This window comes from Drosophila obscura, unplaced genomic scaffold (assembly GCF_018151105.1).
Source record: "Drosophila obscura isolate BZ-5 IFL unplaced genomic scaffold, ASM1815110v1 contig_73, whole genome shotgun sequence".
NCBI lineage: Eukaryota > Metazoa > Arthropoda > Insecta > Diptera > Drosophilidae > Drosophila > Drosophila obscura.
Window position 1 is genome coordinate 1,501,991 of NW_024542865.1, and position 14,909 is coordinate 1,516,899.

The 14,909-nt window shown below is 48.4% G+C and overlaps 1 long non-coding RNA gene across 1 annotated transcript; it reads right to left on the reverse strand.

Moving 5' to 3' along the window:
• Positions 1-3,693: 3,693 nt before the first annotated feature.
• Positions 3,694-5,283, reverse strand: LOC121405023. Its single transcript, XR_005968329.1, has 3 exons — positions 4,368-5,283; positions 4,078-4,273; positions 3,694-3,980 (listed from the first exon to the last, which is right to left on the reverse strand). It is a non-coding gene; the product is annotated as an uncharacterized LOC121405023 (long non-coding RNA).
• Between the last annotated feature and the right edge of the window lie 9,626 nt (positions 5,284-14,909).

Consider the following 14,909-nt stretch of genomic DNA (forward strand, 5'->3'; position numbering starts at 1 on the left):
TGCCGATTCCCCACGGCTAATGAATAAATCTGACCAAAATCTTGGGCCACTCCCCGGAGGCGGCTTTAATGATTAACAACTGCCAAGGCCCAGTACCAGTCTCGGTCCCAGCCGATGGCCCGCCCAAAATGTAAGCATTACAACTCCCCCCACCCCCCACCCCCCACCCATCAACAGCCAGTGCTCCTGCTCTGCTGTGGTCCTTTGTTTGCTTGCGACTTTAACAGCCTCGTCGTTTGTCACGTTCTGGGCGCGACTTTTATCGCGACTTTTATCGCCCCTGCAGGCGGCTTTAATTCAATTTAAAGCCGAAAAGTATGCAACTCCTGGAATGGCAGCAAACGGAAACGAAAAGAATGCTAATGGCAATGTTAATTATGCTCTAAGCAAGAATCAGTTGAATGAACAATCGAGAGCTGCTCTTTGGGCTGGAACATAAACCTCATAAACATAAATAATAAATATTAAATAATTAAGTGGGTTTGCTGTCTTCTGCAGGGGCCAGGCCCAAACCACAGTAGAACAGTATTCGAGTCAGTGGTCAGTGGTGTCTCTTGAGCATCCATGAGGTGCACAATTCGTGCAATTCGTTAATTTTCAGATGCACCAAACAGATCAGTTCCATCACCAGCTAAATTATGCACTGCAGCTGCAATATATTTAAATTTAAAGTTTAAATTTAATTTCATTCATTTAATGACGTTCAAGCGGAACCGAAGAGCCAGCTTCAAAATTTATTTATTAAAAATTATTTTAAATTTAAATTTACTTAAATTACTTTTAAATTTAAATTTAAATTTACTTATGGATTTAAATATTAACCCTGAGCCTGGCTCTTCGGTTACGCTTGGACGTGATTTTGGATAATTTTTGTGCTGGCTGGGGACCCAGATCGTGGCGCAGCGCTGAGAATTGCTTGTGGAATGCTGGGGGCAAACTACCTCACTGTGTACAATATAGTACTTTATTTTGCATTCTGCTGAGTAGTGGCCCTCCAAAAAAATGATGATGTTTGGGTGTCGGGGGGGGTGGGGCGGAGGCCTCGTGGCTAACTAATTTATTCATGGCCCCATGGCGAGACGAGGCTTATCGCTCGCATCAAGCGGACTCTTCTGTTCGCCCATCGTCTCATTTGTTAAATATTTGCCAGTTTGGCCAAACAAAAGATGCCAGCGGACAAGGGACAAGGGACAAAGGATCCCTCTCAGCTCACAGCTCTCCTGTGCTATTTCCAAATTTAGCGAAAATAAATGAATGAAATTCAACGAGTATCAAACAATGCGGTTGGTGGGCTACACGAGTTTTCAATCACAAAATGAAGCATGTGTAAAATGGAATTGGAACTAGATTTGGGCCCCAATCAGACCAGACGGCTCCTCCTTCTGCTAATGAAATGCGATAAAATCAACCCCAAATGGAGCTGCAATCGAACCAAACCCGAAAATACGCTGCACATTTTCGATCAATTTCAATTTCAATTGAATTTCCTCCAAAAATGTTTTAGCGCGAATATCGTCAAACGATTTAACCGGAAATTGATGCAACTTTTGGGTCAGAATTGGGTCGCTGTCGCTGTCCGGTGCTGGTGTTGGTGTCGGTGTCGGCGTCGGCGTCCCTTTCCGGCTAATTTCCACGCGGTCTGCAATTTCCTGGCAGCCCCCAAAATGTAAATCAAAACTTCAGCTCCAAGTAGCCCTCTAATTAGATTAAGTTTGCTCAACAACAAAAAAAGGAATAATAAAAAGGAAAATCAGGAGGAGCCGACGCACAAAAAGCTGTTGACAATTTGGATTTGGGTTGGTTTTTGTGCCGCTGCCGCTGCCGCTCCTGCTGCTGCTGCCGCTGCTGCTCCGGGAAATGTATACCGAGAAAATGCATACATATATTTTTGACTTGGCGCCAAGTGCGACGGAGGACGTCTGGCGACGTCTCCGTGTCTCCGTGGAGTCCTTGCCTGCCTCTGGATGTGCTCCTGCTGCCTCTTCTGCCTGTTGTCTGCTGCCTGCTGCCTCGTCTTGCTTAATTATTTCCTTGGCTAAAGCAAACAATCAACATAATTTCTGACACGCCCACGCCCTGCCCTGTCCTGCCCTGCCAGGGGTTCTTGCTGTTCTGACAGTATGAAAAATGAATAAAGTTGCAGCAAGTCGAGCTCTAAAGGAGACACAATTCGACTCAAGGACTCATTAGTTGAATTTGAAGCTGCTCCTTGAGGCTGCTGCTGCTGCTGCATGTTGCATGTTGCATTTATAATATATGGGATATTTAGATATTATGCCAAAATAGATATTAAAGTACTGCCCAATATGGGCATCGATTGTCCGAGCACATAATTTATTTAGGCTGTAATTTATTCGCAATTTCCGTAATCGATTCTCATTCTATTTCCATTCCGCACAGACGCACAGACACAGAGGCAGGGGCAGGTGCCAGGTGCCAGGTGCTGGGTACCCAACACTTTCCCTTGTTTGCATTTAAATTTCGATTTCAATATTACCAAAAAGCTGCATAAATTACACCTCCACTCCTCCGCTCTTCCGCTCTGCCGCCTTGGCACTCCACCAGTCCGAAGCTAAGCGAAGCTCAGCTCAGCTCAGATGTTTCTTCTTTAAACGACCCCAAAAATATTTGGATAGAATGGAAGAGGATAGCAAAGGATGTGTCTGTGTGTGTGTGTGTGTGTGTGTGGGCTACAACTATAACTATCGATCTCACTTAAGCCCAGGGGATTCCTGCTGCTGCTGCTGCTGTTGCTGCTCCTGTTGGTATGGGCCATATGCAAACTGGCAATAAAATTTAAATATTTTGCATATAAATCAAATCGATGCAAATTTTCGGGACAAAGAGCAGTCCGCACACACACAAACACACACGAAAAAGGTGCCACACACACACACACACACACATCTACAGCAGCAGCAGCAGCAGCAGCAGCAGCAGCAGAAGTAGCAGTCGTATCCTGTGGGTGGCCATATGTGCGGCCTGTGTGGGCCTGTCACTTGCCACACAGACAGACACAGACACAGAGCCGAAAGCCCAAAGCCCAAAGCCAAAGCGTCGACGCCCCAAGGACCAGTTTCCGTTTTGGCCAAAATGCCTGGAGCCATGGCGCCTGCAGAGGGGGCAGAGTTCAGTGTCCCAGGGTCCAGACCGAGAGACTGGCCAATGCTCGCTATGCTCGGCCAAGTGTTTCGTGGTCGCACGTAGCCGCTGTGGCTCTAAGTGAGCGATCAGCCCCACTAGAGGCCCACAGGGCACGTAGCTCTGAGGGCAGGCATCACACGGCCGGCAGATCCTGCTGGCAGCAATACGTAGAGCAGAGCGCGGAGCCAAATACTCCGACGAGCATTAAGACATCGCACAAGTCAGTCCCACAAGGTCCCAGTTGGCAGCTGAAGGTAAGTGAATATGAAATCCCATTGATAATGAAGATCTCTCTGGCCAGCAGCCAGTCTGCGCATCGGTGTTCGGTTCCCAAGGCCGAAGGGGGAGAGCAGACCTAATGCTGGATAATGGATAATGGCATCCTTGCCTGCTGCTGCTGCTGCTGCTGCTGCTGCTGCTGCTGCTGCTGCTGCTCCTTCCTCATTTGCATTACTCGCTGCAAGGGGGGGGGGGCTCCTAATGCCAGCAGCCTCCTCCTTGCTGGATGGATGTACTCGTGTGGATGCAACATTTCGTTTATGTCGAGTGCACTTTCGGTAACATTTATTACACAATTCCAATAAATAACATTTTGCAGGGCTTCCTGGATGCGATGCGGATGCTCCTTTGGTCGTGCTACGAAGGGTAAGGAAAGCACCGGCAAGAGGCAACAGACACACACACACACAGACAAGGGCACACGGTGCAGTACGGGACATGGACACAGCACGTCGGCAACGATTTTCTTTATGGTATTTACAATGACATCGTCAGCTCGTCATCGTTTTGCCGCTGGCTGTGGCTCTGGCTCTGGCTCTGGTTGTGTCTCGGGATCTCTGCCAGAGAGGAGAGCGCAAGGAGTGCATTTTATTTACGAGCATGGGAAACGGATGTGGAGAGCATCCACAGAATGCAATGCTGCAGGATACTCACTCTTCTGTTGCTCCTGCTGCTCCTCCTGCTGCTGCTCCTGCTGCTGCTCTCTCCCTCTCACTCTGTGTGTTTGTTTCTGCCATAAATTTGTGTGTGGTTTATTGATATTTTATATGATTTCATTCCATCGCCTGTGCCGGTGCCTCTGCCTGTGCCTCTGCCTGTGCCTCTGCCTGTGCCGGTGCCTCTGCCTGTACTGCGGGAAGTGTTGTAAATTTGCCATTTAATTGACAGTCGTCGGTTGGGTTGGGTTTGGTCAAATCATAATTGCATTACAGCTCGGTACTCACCATTAAATCTCGTCCCATTATCCTCTTCTGTGTCTCTGTCAGTTTGTCTCTTCTGTTTTAACGAATTTGAATTTGAATTTAAATTTTGTGTGCATCGATTTGTGGATTGGTAGCCATGTGGCCATGCAGCCATGGTGCCATGTAGCATGTAGCATGCAGCATGTACCAGAGTTGGTTCCTCGTGAATATTTATGAAGTTATTGCAAAGCCAACTGGCATAAACATATTCATCGGACCGTGTCGTATGTGTGTGCGGGGGGTTGCAGTACTGTTTGATTTGGAACTCTAACTACTGTCGGTGGGTGTGGGGTGTGGGTGTGGGGTGTGGGTGTGGGGTGTGGGTGCTGGGGTGCTGGGTGTCCAGTGTATGTGTATGTGAATGTGGGTCCCTCTTCCAGAAATGCACACTGTTTGCACTGTGCAAACTCTGGCAGTCGCTGCTCTGCTGCTGCTTTTAGCCAAATATCAATAGCAGGGCCACACTCCACTCCCCACTCCACTCCCCACTCCACTCGCATATTTATGCAGCACATGATTATGTTTAATTTTGCCTGAAACCAGCTTCAGCTTCAGCTCCGCTTCCTCTCCTTTCCTTTCCTTTTGCAATGCTTCATTTTTGTTACTGCTTGTCCACATCCTTCTCCTCCACATCCTGCTCCCCTTGCCTTTCGTACTTCCTTTTGTGATCATCAAAGAGCGTCCAGAAACAGGGCGATGCTGCTGGTGTCCAAGCCCGAAAGGCGACATCGCTGCAGCTCCATGGTGTCAAAGTCGGAACGAAAAGCCACCACAGCAGGCAGACCCATGAAGATAATTATCCAGAATCCCAATAGGCTCCAGATGCCGCAGCAATCATTTAAAAATGCCCACATTGTATTTGAAACAATCAAACAATCAATCAGCACGCGAAGTAAATAATGCCGAGAGGCGTTTTGATCCTGCAAATTTATCAGTTCCCTTCCAGAGCCAATACCTACGGGTATCTTTCTGACTTTGTTCTCAAATCCCACTCGAATTTTGTACACTTTCGCTGACTTTTTCTACTGCGCTGCTGCAGTGTGACCATGCTCCGCTCCCGATAGACACAGTGTTCGATAGACATTCATCGATACGCACAAAAGTCCATACGTGGGGCATACTCGAGGCTGTAAATATGAAACCCAATATAGAATTTCAGTTCTGCTTATCAGCCTTCACCATTGAGTCGTTCAGTCGCCCCTCCCATTCATTTTCCACCGCACTGCCCCGTGGCCAGTGTCAGAAATTAAAATTTATTTTCTGACAATTTTCATTTAAAGGCTTCGGCTTGCTCCGCGTTCTCCCCTCGCTTGCAGCTGGTAAACAACACAGCAAACAGTCCCACCAGTCCGCCAAATGGAGCAAATAATACAAAAAAGAAAATCCAACAGATCTTTCGATATTTGTACGCTGCTCTGCCTTTTGGGCGTCGAGCCTGTCTGTCCTGAGTGAGAGAGAATTAACAACCAAAAAGAAAAACCTTTAAGATAAAGATGCATACAAATATGGAGTTTCATTTCTAGCACACAAAAGTTGAAGGGCCACATTTGTCGTCACCCTGTAAGGGCATCCACACTTCTTCCATTTGCGCTTGGTTGGGTCCCTGGGAGGGAAGCAGCCGCCTCCTCCTCCCCTGCTGCTCTTTGGTGCTTTCATTTTTATTATTGTTCTTGTCACATTTATGCACACTTAATGGCAGCGACAATCGACCTATGAATGTTCTTAGCCTTGGCCAGAAGTGTTGGCTGGCCACCGCCCACCGCCCATCGGCTGCTGCATCTGTTTGTCTGTGTGTGTCTGTCTGCGAATGTCTGCGGCTGGGGCTGGAGCTGTAGCTGGAGCTGTAGCTGTAGCTGCTGCAGAGCGAAGCGCCACAATGCGGAATAATGGGCAAGCGGCAGTAAGTCTCTGGACTCTAGACCATGGCTATACCCCTCAATTAATAAATCGTAAAAACGGCCTGCGTTCCGTTGCCCTCTCGTTGATCTGTGACTCCTCCCCTGTTACATTCTCCTCTGCTGCGCCCATCATTCCCTTGCTGCAGCCTCCGCTACCGTGTGGGGAAAACAATAACGAGCACAAATAGCAACAACAAGATGGCAATTTTCCATCCTTTCCAGCCTGCTTTCTCCCTTTGCTTTCGTTTTGGGCTGGGGACTGGGGACTGGGACTGTGCCTGGGACTGGGGCTCTTTTGGTCATTTTGGTTGGGGAGCATATTGAAAAATTGTTGTTGTAGGAAAAACCCATTTGGCTATTGTTTGTCATACTTTGGACGGCAGCCGTTGCCGTTGCCGTTGCCGTTGCCGTTCGCTTTTCCTGCTTTTCCTGTTCCTGTTTGCTGGTGGCCAGCCGCTGCTGCTGCTGCTCCCGCTGCCGCTGCTGCTGCTCCCGCTGCTGCTGCTGCAGTGGATTTTCAATAAATGACTTATGTGTATACACCGCGGGGCTAACTGCTTTCCATGTCCATATGTGGTACGGGGTAGGAGGTTTTCTCTGTGTGTGTGCGGGGGCTGAACAGGAAGTGGGTTTTGCTGCTCTATCTGCCCATATCCTTGCGCCTGTGCTGGCTGTTTGTGCTTTTAACGAGACCCAGCTGCGTACGGGTTTCGAAAATCGCTTTTAAAAATAATAACAATGTTGTTTGGCTTTGGATGCCACTTCCATTTCATCAACACCACCCCCTCCTCTTCCATACCCATGCCCAAAAAGGGGCATAAAACACAGTACGGGCGGGCGGGGGGCGGTGTTCAATTGCTAAAATTGGTTAAGCAATTTAGTGCATTTAATGGCAGCCTCAATGAGGGATGGAGCTTATCCTTAGCCTCCCCCGGGGCATTTGATTTGTGCTTCGAACCGGAAAGTCGCCTCCAAAGTGACTTGCCAACACTGTGTTGCATTGTGCAGCACTCAACAGGCGGCACTGCCTATCGGTTGGGTATCATTTTTGCAGGGTTGCTTTAAGCGAAAGCTGCCAACACTGTTTTACTGGCATATCCAACACTACGCCATCCGCCAGCCCGTCTCAGTCTCCATCTGCATCTGCCTTCTCATGGCACAAGAAGAATGGATTAGCGCAATTTTGCAATTGCCGAATATGTTTGCCTCGGTTATGACTCCTTTGGGGATCGAGGTGGATGGTGGATGGCGGATGGCGGATGGCGGATGGATGGAGCAGCTCGTATTACTCGTCTGGGTAGCAAATCGCCTCCACTTTAGAGTGGAAGTTTGTCCAGGGAGAACCATTTGTTTGTTGGAATTACTTATACGAGTACTCCGGGTGCCGTCTCTCGCTCTCGCTCGCTCCCTCTCTCTCTGGTCCCATCCTTAATTGACTATCTCGTCGTAGTTCTCGCATTTCCATTTGCCATTTTCCCTTTGTTTTCCTCTTTTCTATTTTCTGGTTTGCTTTCTTCCCCCTTTTTTTCGTTCTTGTTGTTTTTGTGGCTAATGAAAACATTTGCCACGAAGTGCAGCAAAACGGAGACGAATACGAGTAGTTATTAAAATATTTTCGTGTGTGTCTGCCAATGACATTTACAGGCTGTGCAACTAGCAGCCAGAACACCCACACACACACCCACACACACACACATGCATATGCGGGGACAGAAGCCATTTTGTTGTGTGGGCAGACAGGCGGCAGGCAGAGGCAGGCAGGAAGCTGACTGGCTGCCTCCTGGAAACTGCTTGTTTGCTTTAAAGTGAAACTTATTTACCTGAAGCCTGGGCACCAGGTGCCACTTTCCCCCCCACTGCCCACTGCCCACCACCTGCCCAGCATTTGTTATGGGTGTGTGTGTGTGTGTGTGCGCTTATAGGCCCGCATAAATGACGCACTGCATGGAGTCTCCCTTCGGCTGATTGTCCTGCTCACTCGACCACCGTCCCCTTGTGTCTCTGTCTCTGTCCAGCCTCTGTCCAGCCTCTTCGCAGCATGCACTGCACTCTATGTTTGCCCTGTTGCCACCCATTAGCTGTGAGTGTGTGTGTGTGTGTGTGTGTGCGTGCGGGCATATTGGGCTCCATCAGAGCCACAGAGATGAGTTTTTCTCTTGTACTATTCTTAGAGCCTCTGGACTGCAGCAAATACGATGCCCTGCGCACCGATTGTGGCACTTATCGTATGAATATCTGTGGGGCCAAGTTCCCTATGCATCTGCTGTCATGTCTAGGTCATTCCCTCGTCGAATCATTTCACTTGTGCCTAATATTTTTTTGGCAGTGTTTTCTTTGGGGGGGCAGCGTGCGGAATACTCACTGATTGGAATTGCATTTCTGATGAGGATTTATGTAGCAATTATAGAAATTATGGGCTGCATGCTGCATGCTGCATGCTGCAGATTGCATGCAGATTGGTATGATAAGAGGTTGAAAGTGGTTCTGCCTTCGAGTGGATTGCTGAGAATTGGGGAATTAATTTAGGGGCATCTCGACCTCGGCATACCGATGCCCCGTTTCCATGTGGCAGGGCAGGGCAGCAAAGGGCATCCACTGAGTCGAATCCTCTGCTCGGGCTTGCTTACTATTATTTTTCTTATTTGGAGCTCTGATCCCTGCCCCGCCCGCCTTCACTCTCTCTCTCTGGCCTTTGTCCTTTGTCCTCTGTCCCCTATGTGTGTGTGTGTGTGCCCAATGTCAGTGTGTGTCCTGTATGTGTGTGTTTATGCTGATTTTAATCAACGATTTTAACAGGCGCATTTGTTTGTCATTTACAGTTATTGCAGCATAAACACACAACACACACACACAAAAGCAAACAACACACACACACAGGTGGGGAGCATTTATTGGCTTGCATAAACAGGTGGAAAGAGCAGAAAGAGACAGACACACATTGACAGAAAAGGGACGGACAAGCAGACAAACAGACAAACAGACGGACGGAGAGGGGAAAGAAAAAGAACGGCTGTTGTGTGTGTTTTTTTGTTGCCGATAGAAATTTTATTGCTTAATATTAAACAGGAAAAAGCAATGCAAAATGGGCGCAAATTTCTGTGCATGTTTTTCCAACAGATTTTTCCTCTCTACTTTTTTGTGCATGTGTGTGTGTGTGTGTGTGTGCGCCATATTAAATAGAATTATAAAACAAATAAAGCGAGAAAAAAAAAGCAAATTAAAATGCATTTAACATGCAATGAAGCAATGAAATTAAGTACAAATTTAATAAAAGCCCAAAACGTTAAATTGGGTTTCCATTTATTATCGTAGTGCATATACACACATACACACATATACTATGTGAGTAGAATATTCCCAAAACGATTTCCTTGGCGGCGACTTCACTTTGCTTCTCGTGTGCGATGGGGGCCATAAAATGCACGGCTCGATTTCCATTTTTCAGTCAAATTTTCAGGGGGGCAAATTTAAGTTTTGCAGCAGCAGCGAACAAGTGGCAGAGGGTGAAACAAATGACTGCCGCCACAGCACAAGTAAATCAATTGGATGCCATTTGTATGCGTGGCAAGAAGGTGCTGCTGCCACTGCCACTGCCACTGCCACCAGATACTCCCTCACACTGCCACTGCCACTGCCACCAGCCACATCTCTACATATTTTTTTTCTGTGTTGGGCTGGCAAACAGCTGCTGCCATAAATAGCAGGGAACAGAAACCGAACCCCCAGTCCCAACCCCAAGCCCCAGAAACAAAAACAGAGAGGAGAACGACCCGCACATGTTACCCCCTCAAAGAAAAGGCAAAGAGCCGAACAGCCGCGGAGCGAAAGAGCCGTAGAGCGGTAGAACCGGAGAGGCTGAGGCGGGGGCAGAGTCGGAGGCTAAGGTGTAAGTCAAACTAACGGGCGTGGCTGCCCCATACGCCCACATGCCACATGCCTCCCACCATTCGCATCCACATCCGCATCCGCACCCGCAAGCGGCATGTAGCATGTAGCAGCATTTTATGCGCAAATGCAAATTAAATTTTCACCGAATTGCAAAAGGAAAATCGCTGCAAACGGAAAAACGCTTTGCCTTGCCGCGGCCAGTCGCAACAATTTAAGGGGCGTAACCAAAAAGTCTGAGGCATGCCGCATGCCGCATGCTCCAAGGGTATACAGAGAGAAAGGAAGACAAAGAAGAGCAGAAACAAGCGAAGATTACCCTTAAAGGAGCTGAATGCAGTGGAGATCCTGCACTGATCTTCCGCTTTGCCCTTCAATCCACAATCCCATTGCTTTCTGCTGCAGATCAGGGCATCCCCTAGTCGTCGATGGACCTCTATTTTGGCCAAATTATTTCTTCCTTCTATGCTTTTCGTTTCTTTTATTTGGCTTTGCTTATGGGCATTTCCTTAGCCGGATTTGTTGCGGTCTGTGTTTTTCGGGGCTTGGCTTGGCTGTTGTACGAGTAGCCGTATACGTATTGTTGAGGCTGCCCTGCCCTGCCCCCCCCCCCCCCCTTCCGACCCCCTCCACCCACCACGAGACGAGCATTGTATGTACCCTTACGTTTTATTATTGCTTAAAATTTACGCTAAGAGCAATAAAATATTTTAATGGCCGCATAAAATGCTGCAGCATTTGTAAATAAAATCAGACCCGAGGGGGCACTGGGGCTGGGGTTCAAAATCTAAGTTCATGTCTTGTCTTGGCTTCGGAGCACCATTTCCATTTCCCCTCCTTCCCCTTTACTTTTTTTGACATCGATTTTTATGGCTAGCCAAAGCAATTTTCCAAATGAGAATCGCCTGTGAATCGCGAGCGGCGGCTCCGGGGCGTTTATAGACGCGCTTCAAATCGCTGTTACTGCCGCTGTTACTGCCGCTGTTGCCTGCCGCTGTTGCCTGCCGCTGTTGCCTGCCGCTGTTGCCTGCCGCTGTTGCCTGCCGCTGTTGCTGTATTTGATTGTTTGCTTTGTTGCAGCAACAATGGGATGTAATTAAAAAGTTTTCTCAAGAAATTCAATCAGGCAAACGCCTCATGCACCACCACTTCTCCTTCTCCTTCTTCTCTGCCTCCCCTTCTGTTTCTTCTTCGCCAGAACACACCCACAATGTAAACAATGAAGCCAATTAAACGCTCATTAAGTGAGCAGCAAGCAGTTCCCACTCCCCCACCTTCCACTCCAGGGAACTCGCATCCCATTGCAGCCTCCGCTCCAAGGATACAGAGCAGCCAGGAACCGCCTCCTTACAGCTCCCTCTCCGTCTCCGCCTTCCCATCCTCATCCGCATCAGCATCAGCATCAACGTCTCAAGTTAATTTTTAAAGCACGGTTCTGGGGCGCTCAGGTGGATAAAACAACAGGAGCAGCCGAGAAGAAAAATAAACGAGAAGCAAAAACTGACTACAAGAAAAGGCATCTCTGGATATCCTTTTCCATGGAGTAATTCCTCTTATTGGAACCAGCCTACAAGCAGAGGCAGCTCGATAGCCGTGTGGATCGTGAGAGCGAGCGCTAACAGTGAGCTGTTAACGGAGAGCGTTAACAGGCTGTTAGCCTGAGGTGCTAACAGCACTGCCGCCACAATAGAGCTGCTGCCCTGAACAGTTCCTTTTCCATACATGGATGATATCTGGAAAGTACATAAGAATTCCCCATGAACAACATGAACTCAAGTGCAAGGCAAACCTCTAATAAAAATCGTAGTACCGCGTTTGGGGAAGGTGCACAAGAAAGTAGCAGCAGAGGAAAACGGAACTAACTAAAGGAGTAAGAAAGAAGATGGCAGTGCAGTGCAGTCAAGAGTAAAACTTTCGGAGCAAAAAAAGTTGCAGGCATTCCTCTTCGTCGGCGTCTTCTGCGTTCTTGCTATCACCCATTGCCTGCCTGCCACAAGGCCTTCTCCCTCACACAGGTCTGCCGCCGTTGCAAGATGCCGTTTTGCTGCTTAAACTCAAATGAAGTTAATAAACAGCAAGCACACACACACAGACAGACGGGCAGGCAGGGGACGACCCCAAAGGACCCCAAGAGATCCCCCTTTGAGCCTAACCGAAACCCCGATGGAGCTCCCTCGGCATATACTAATTTGATTGGTTTGATTTGTATCCCGATTCGATTTCGACAGCTTTGGTGTTATTTTTACTTAGATTTAAAATTTAAGCCCAACATTTGATCAGAGATTTGATCAGAGATTCCTTTATGCCAATGCCTGATAGTAATGGGACATTTATTGAATATATTTTCCAATATTAAATGGGCTGTTCGAAAGGGTTTTAATGCAGCTACAGTTATTGTTGTGCCTTAAGCTCTCTCGCAAGTGCTCGCACCTCCCCCTTGCAGCCACTTTGACAGACGTAGAGCCACCCAAGCCATCAATATGTCAATGTGTCATGGGGAACCCCATATCCCATGCCCCCGATTACGAGTAGGGTGCCTGGGTGCCTGCCTACAGTGCGAATATATTTGATATTCCACCCGTTGTTACTCCTACTCCCACTTCCACTCCCACTCCTCCTCCCATTTACATTTGTTGTGTCTGCCATGGGGTTGCCATAAGCTTACTTACTTATCATAAGGAACAGTTGCAGTTAAATTTAAGTGACTACCCCCCCACATATCTCACAGACAGATTGACAGACAGACAGGCTGAAAGAAGTCAACGGCTGCGTAGTCGTCGTCTTAGCCACTTCCATGCGATTTTGTCAATTTCGTTTTACGCGCTGCGACTTTTAAATAAAAAGGATGCCTCCGTTTCGTTTCGTTTCTGCTCCTTATGCGCATTGATGCCAGAAATCCGTGCGATGTCTCCGTCGAAAATGTATCCTGGCACACACGCACACATGGCAGTAGCATTTGCTTGCCACGCCTGCCACATGTCGTCGTCGTCGTCGTCGCGAACGCCCTTTTTGCACTTTTGGCAAAGCGCTGCAAGGGCTGTGGGCTGTGGGGTGGTGGTGGGGGGGGGAGGCAGCTAAAGCTAGTGATGAGGATGATGAAGAACAAGTCCCCGACTATAAAGCGCGAGAACTCAGACAAAAGAAAAGGCGCAAAATGCAACTTCGATTTCAATTGAGAGCTGCAAATGCAGCAACGTTGACAACGTTTGACGACTTCTGTCTGACTGTCTGTCTGTCTGTCTGTCTGTGTGTCTGTGTACATCAAAGTCAGCGACGAGTCAGTCGAGATGGAAGCTAGATGGAAGCTGGGGCTGCTTCTGCTTCTGCCACTTACTTGCTTACCTTTAAATGGCAAACACGAACGGAGGAGACACCAAGACACCAGTGCCAAATGGATGCCAAATGGCAGCGGGAATGCATACCGAGTGGTATGCATATGCTGATGGGATGGATGTCTGCCCGTATGCAGATGTATGCTAATCATAGCGAGAGATGGTAATGGCAATGCCAGCAGGGAGTCACTCGCAGAAATATGATCAAAGTAGAGGCTCGGCTCTCATTTGGATGGATGGCATGCACTTTGCATGCGAAGCTCCTTAAAGGCATCCATCCCTGAGCTAAGAACAGAACTACGAGCAGATGGTTTATTGTATCTGCATTAAAAACGGTTCATTCTCTTAGCTGAAGGATGCCCCCATTATAATGCTGATTCCCCGAGTGCACACTCAACAGGCGAATGCCCATTTGTATCTCTTGAGACACACCTTCCTCTGGACTCTGTCCTCCGTCTCCGTCTCTGTCTCTAGCTCTAGCTCTGTGTCTGTCTTCCCTTTGGATAAGTTTTTGGGGAAGTGGCTCGGGGAAAGTCTCCCGCTGAATGATTGCCATTTAGTTTGCCACTTGCGACTAATTCGAGAGATCGCTGAGAGCTGCAGACAGATTTCATTATTTATGCACTTGTGTTTGTGCCGTGCCGTGGCGCCCCTTTCGAGTGGAGGAGGCGGACTCCCTTCCCTCATCCTTCCAACAATTAACTTTGTTTTTCGCTTACATTTTCACGCCATTTTTTGGGCAAATTTCTCTTGCAATTTTCCTCCTGCTGAGCACTTTTTACGCTTTTATTTATTTCCAACTGCAGTCTGAAGTTGAAGTTGAGGCTGCAGACGAGCTGCAGGAGTGGAGCTGCAGGAGTGGAGCTTGAATTGAGTTTGCTTTTTGTTTGTTGTTTGTTAGTCCTGCTCCTCGTCCTCGTCCAGGTTCACGTCCATGTCCAGGTCCCCGTCCAGACTGCTCCTGTTGCTGCTGCTGGAGGCCGTCGCTTCGCACCTTTATGGACTTCTTCATCAACGCGCTTGAAACTTTTTGGCTCAAGAAACGAAGTTAGCGCCAAATGAAAATGGCCAACATTTGATGGCGGCTCTAAAGGGCAGGGGGGGAGGGTTACCAGTTGGCAGTTGGCAGCTGGCAGGTGGCACGGCCAGCGCGCTATAATTGAGTTATTTGTGCAGTCTTTTGCCTCTAGAAGGCAGGCAGCAATTAACCGTGGCAAGGACTGGACTGGCAGGGGGGGAGGGGGGCCACCACCATAATGCTTAACAACAAATTTAAATCGAAACTTCTCAGAAGTAGCAGCCCGCCCGAGAGGGCTTTGCCATCACTCTCTGGCAGGCAACTGGGTCTCGGCCTGCAAGCAGATTGTCGCCACTCCCCGGAGGAACTGGCCGAACTGGAGCATCCACAT